Genomic DNA, 5,826 nt, shown 5'->3' with positions numbered 1-5,826 from the left:
GACCCCACATGCCGCGGAGCGGCTGGGCCCGTGAGCCATGGCCGCTGAGCCTGCGCATCTGGAGCCTGTGCTCCGCAAGGAGAGAGGTCACAACAGTGAGAGGCCCACGTACAGAAAAAAAAAAAAAAAAAAAAAAAAGCAACCATTATCACGATGTTCAAAAATTTATTAAGAACAAGAAAAATAGACCAATATCTCTTACAGACAGAAACACAAAACTCAACAAAACCCAAGCAAACTGATTTCAACAACATACAGAGAACACTACACACCAATGAGGAGAGGCTCAGTGCAGGGACACAGCACAGGTGTGACACCCAACACAACCAACATAGTGACAGACTAAACACAAAATCCACACCAAAATCATCTCAGCAGATGCAGAGACAGCACTTAACAGAGTCCAACACCCTTTCATGATGAAAACACTTGACATATGAAGGCTGCAAGGGAACTTCCTGAAAAGGGCGTCCATCCAAACCCCAGCTACTGCCACCCCTGAGTAGAATGGCTAGCACCTCCCCCTAAACCAGGGCACCGTCTCTTCACAACGTCGTCCTGGAGGAGGCACCAGTCGGGGCAGGAAAGTAAAATAAAAGGAATCCAAATTGGAAAGGCAAGTCATGACCTGGGACACAGAGGATACTAAAGAATCCACTAAAAAAACCAGAACTAATAAATGAGTTCAGCAAAGCTGTAAGACACAAGATAACCTACAAAAATCAACTTTACTCCTATATACTAGCAATGAACAATCCAAAAAGAAAATAAGGAAAACAATTCCATTTCCAATAGCACCAAAAAGAATAAAATACTTAGGAATAAATATAGCAAAAGAAATTCAAAACTAATACTCTAAAAAGTGCAAAACACATTGAAAGAAACTAAAGATCTACATAAATGGAAAGACATACTATATTCATAGCTCAAAAGACTATTGCTAAGATATCAATACTCCCCAATTCATCTACAGATTCAACAAAATACCTATCAGAATCCCACCGGGCTTCTATGTAGAAACTGACAGACACCAAACATCATATGAAAACTCAGGGGACCCCAAACAGCTAGAACAATCTTTAAAAGGAAGAACACTTCCCAATCTCAAAAGTACTCCAAAGCTACAGTAATCAAAACAGTGTGGTGCCGACATAAAGTTAGATATTTAGATCAAATTAATAGAACTGAGAATTCAAAAACAAACCCAAATATTTACAGTCAAGTGAATTTTTAAAGGGGTGACAGAAAAATTCAATGCAGAATGAACAGTCTTTTCAACAAACAGTGCTAGGACAATTGGATATCCAAATGCAAAATAATAACATTCAACTCCTATCCTACACCGCACACAAAAACTCACTCAAACTGGATCAAAGACCTCAAATATAAGAGCTAACACTATAAAACTCTTAGAAAAAAATCATAGTGATAAATCTTTCTTACCAGGCAATGGTTTCTTAGATAAGACACAAAAAGTATAATCAACAAAAAAAAAAATAGATAAACTGAACTTCATCAAAATTAAAAATTTTTGTGCCTCAAAGGACACCATCATAAAAGTGCAAAGACAGCTCACAGACCGGTAAAAGATATTTGCAAATCATACAGTCCCTTTCTAAAGGGACTAACAGGCAAAGTCTCTGAATAGACATTTCTTCAAAGAGATACACAAATGGCCAATCGGCAGGTGGAAGCAAAGGTCAGCATTAGGGACAGCAAATCGGCACATGTCAGACACCACTTCTGTGACCAGGAGGACACATGATATCAAGCGTGGGGGGAATGTGGGCACTTGGTGGGGGGCATGCAATGGGACAGCGCAGGGAACACACCCGGGTGTCACCGGATGCCCCCCAACACGCCACCCTGGCACAGGGTGACCGTCAGTGAAGCCAGGTGAGAAAGCAGACTGGGCCCCGAGGCAGAGCACACACAGTCTGCTGACCGGCCCCGCTCCCCTCCGCCCGCAAGGCACGGCCCCCAGAGGTCAAGGTCTTCCCTCTGCACCGACCGCCCTGCTGTTCACACGCTCCTGAGCCCTGCCCACCCCTGTGGGGACTCCTCGCCAGGTTCTTGCGCATGACGCACACCACCTGGTTAACGAGCTGCTTGTTTCTCTCTTGCAAAGCTGCCCTTGTCAGCCTGGACCATGGGGCCCCAGCCAGGGACCCAGGGGGGCAGAAGGAAAAGTGAAGCCTCTCCTCCCTGAAACACCCAAGACAGACAAAAACATTCATCCATGCCGAGACCTGTTCACGAGTGTTCTCAGCAGCATGACTCCCAACAGCCAAAGGAGGAAAGAACCCAAATGGCCATCAGATGGAATATCACTCAGCCAGGAAAAGAGGAGAAGCCCCGACACTCGCTACCACGTGGACGGACCCTGAGAACACGACGCTCAGCGAGAGAAGCCAGACACAGAAGGACACCCGGTGTGTGATTCCATTGATGGGAAACGTCCAGAACAGGCCGATCCACAGACACAGAGAGTCGGTTCCTGGTTGTCAGGGGCTGGAGAGATGGATGGGGGAGAGATGACTAATGAGTGCACGGTTTCATTTGGGCTGGTGAAAATGTTCCAAAATTGACTGGTGATGGCTGCACAACTCTATGAATATACTAAGAACCACTGAACCGCACACACTAAAGTGAGGGAATTGTATGGTAAATGAATTATACCTCAGTAAGGCTGTTTACAAAAAAAAAAATAGAATACAATAGTTAATAAACTAAATTTTCAAATTTTAGGAAAAGAAGTTTAGTAGGAATTTCCACACTGATTTCCTCACTGGGTCCTCAAGAGGTTGTGTAATCATTTTCTTCATAAGAGAAATAAGGGACTTGAAGCTCAGAGAGGTCAAGTCAGTCACCCGCTGCAGTTCACAGCACCCTGGATGGTTCCGCCCAAGCCTAAGGCCCCTGTTTTGCCAAGGTGGGAGAAGGAAATGGTTGAGGAGCTGACTAAGCACGTTCTGGGTTAAAAAGAAAAAGAAGGGGAAAAAAAGTGGGGTGGGGGAGGAAAGAAGGAAGGAAGACAGCATTCTACGGACTTGGTCCCAAAGGCGCGCTGGGTAAAGGAGGGAGCAAGCCCAGGGCGGGAAGGCTGGGCCCAGTGCTCAGACGGAAGCGCTGCTGGGAGAAGCAGAGCAGCCTCTGGTTCCTGCTCGGCCCTCCCAGCCTAACCCGCAACGACGTGTGGGAGGCCATCCTCCAAGGTGGCTGCAACCAGGCACGCCACCCACAGGCGTTCCTCCAGGCACGGGACACCGACGTGCCTCCCCACCCTGTTCGAGGGCTGGGCCTGGGACTCTGGTGGGAGGGCTTCCACGTGACCCCCAAGACTAAGCTGTGAAATGCAGTGCAGTTCCCACCAGCCGCCCATGCTGTGAGGAAGCACAAGCCACAAGGAGAGGCCACGCCAGCAGGCGGCATCACAGCCACACGTGGGCGAGGAAGCTTCCCTCCACTGGGGCTGGCTCAGCCCAGCCATCAACCAACCGCAACCACATGCGGGACCAGTCGGCCCTCAGAACCGTGACAGGTAATTAAAAACCGATGGCTGCTTTGAGGAACTGAGTGTCGAGGTGACTCATCAGGCAGCAGCGTTAACCAGACGCCCCCACCCCCCGCCCACACCCAGGAAAGGTGCCTGGTCCCGCTGGGCCACCCAGCACTTCATCCCTGTCGGACCGCCCGCAGAGCACCCGCTCTGGGCCGGGAGGCAAGAGGCACTGGGTGCACAGCAGTCAATCGACAAACAGGTTCTGCCTGTCCGGTCTTGACGAGTCACCCATCTTGTTGGGGATACAGGTAACAAACAAGCAGATGTGCACAGTACTGAGGGGAGAAAATGGGGTAGGGGGCCTGCACAACTAGGGAGGGCCTGTGTGGCCGTCTCCAGGCAGAGGCCTCCAGGGCAGCGGGACGGCACCACACAGCGAGTCCCCCCAAAGCTGCAGACAGCACAGGGAAACAGAAGGAGCCCAGGGGGTGGAGAAGGGTGCAGGGGGACATCCTCAGAGATCACGCCACCGGGCCAAGGGTCACGGGGAGGAGATGCGCTTTCCCCTGAGGACAACAAAAAGCCGCGTCTTTTAAGCACAAGACAGAGATGGTGGACTCAGGTTTTTCAAAGAGTAAGCTGGGATCCGCGAGGAAAACAGTATGAAGCACCCCACCTTCTCTCACGGTGCTGATGGCTACTTTGGCGACAACAAAAATCAGGCAGCTAATCCTGGATCAAGCACTTACTGCTCGGTTACGAATCGCCATTTTTATCAGTTCAAGACAGCGATTGCACAAGGTTCAGCTTCTCTGTGCAAGCACGGAGCCAAGATCTCATGAGACCTCCCCATCTCAGCGAGCGTGACCGACCCAAGGTCACACAGAGTAAGAGACTCCAGAAATACAACAGGTCCCCTGGGCAGAGGCTGGCCATGCCCACCACGACTGGAATTTGCACACCTGTTGTCCTTCACTGCCAGACCCTAAGGGCTGCCCATGGAGCCAGGCATACGGACTTTCTTTTAGGAAACCAACCCCAATTCACTCAACAGGCACCACCCCAAACTGGACACAGGACAACAGGAGCACCCTGGACACCCGGCTGCCGTGACACTGGTCAGGGCAGAGTCAACAGCCAAACCCCGCAGCGCTCGGGGCGGGCTGGCTGGGAGTCTGCCCCATCCACCTGTAACACGCAGCTACCTGCCAGGCCAAGACAGCTGGCCCCTGGGGCAGACGGACACACAGAGCGCCGTGCCCCTGCTGGGCCGGCGGGAGACCCGGCTTCTGCCTCCGTCCCACAAGTCCAGCCACCACCCAGGAGGTCTGTTTCCCCAAACACCCTCTAAGGTAGGAAAGGTAGGAGAACTACTCTGGAAGGGCCCTTTGGGTCCAGCCACCCAGCGTAAGAAAGGAACTAGCTGGGGAGGTCTGGTCTTGGACTGAGATGCCCACACTCTTTCTGGCGCAAACACAGGGCCTGTCGCTGCCCCTGAGAAGGTCACTGGTGGGAGAGTATGACCAGTCCCGCCCTCCACAACATCCACCCAGTGTGCCAAGATACAAACACCCAGTGTGGCCCCATAACCAGGCTGAGCATCCCAGGACCCGGCTGCACCTCACCGCGTGGGCGCCTGCTACTCTCTGGACCTGGGCGGCCCCACTCATTGGGTGAGGATCACTTGCTGAGTCCAGGGACCTTCTTGGCATCCCCAAACTGAACGTCTGCGCTAAGACTCACGTTTGCTGAATCCCTAATAGGTGCATTATTCATTTCATCCTCACTAGGGCCCTATAAAGTGAGAGCAGGTTCGCACTGTTTTATCCGACGTTCAAAAAAGCCCTCAAAGTGAAAGTTTTTCATCCCTGGTTTGACCCGCCACGAAGCTATTCAGTGTCCTGATCCCGACGATCCCAGGTGAGTTTGCTCAAACATCACACCCCAAACCCTCAAATCCGAAACACTGAACTCCAACATCCATCTGGCTCCAAGGATGCGGGGTAAGGGGTCTTGGGCCCGCTTTCCGGACAGAGAGAGAAGGCTCGGAGAAGTAACTTCAAGCCGCCGGTAAAGGCAGCCCTACGCCCCCCGCGGACCGGATCCGCGCCGTGAGGGCCCCAGGTCAGAGCTCCAGTCCCGCCCGGAGTCCGGCGGGAGCGCGACTCCTTGGGGTCAGCGCCGCGGGGGTGGGGGTGGGGGTCAGCGGGCTGGGGTCCGGAGGGAGCGCGACTCTGCAGGGCGAGCCCCGCTGGCGGGGGGAGGGGGGGTGGACAGCCGGCGGGGGTCCAGCAGGCCAGGGTCTGCTGGGTCGGGGTCCGGAG

General features: G+C 52.5%; 1 protein-coding gene across 6 annotated transcripts in view; it reads right to left on the bottom strand.

The window, feature by feature from the left end:
- Window positions 1–5,826, bottom strand: part of MIER2 (MIER family member 2) — a 40,785-nt gene that overhangs the window by 16,061 nt on the left and 18,898 nt on the right. The gene's annotated exons all lie outside the window — the stretch shown is intronic.

This window comes from Physeter macrocephalus, chromosome 2 (assembly GCF_002837175.3).
Source record: "Physeter macrocephalus isolate SW-GA chromosome 2, ASM283717v5, whole genome shotgun sequence".
Lineage (NCBI taxonomy): Eukaryota > Metazoa > Chordata > Mammalia > Artiodactyla > Physeteridae > Physeter > Physeter macrocephalus.
Note: the sequence above shows the minus strand (reverse complement) of the source record. Positions and strands in the feature narration are given on the sequence as shown.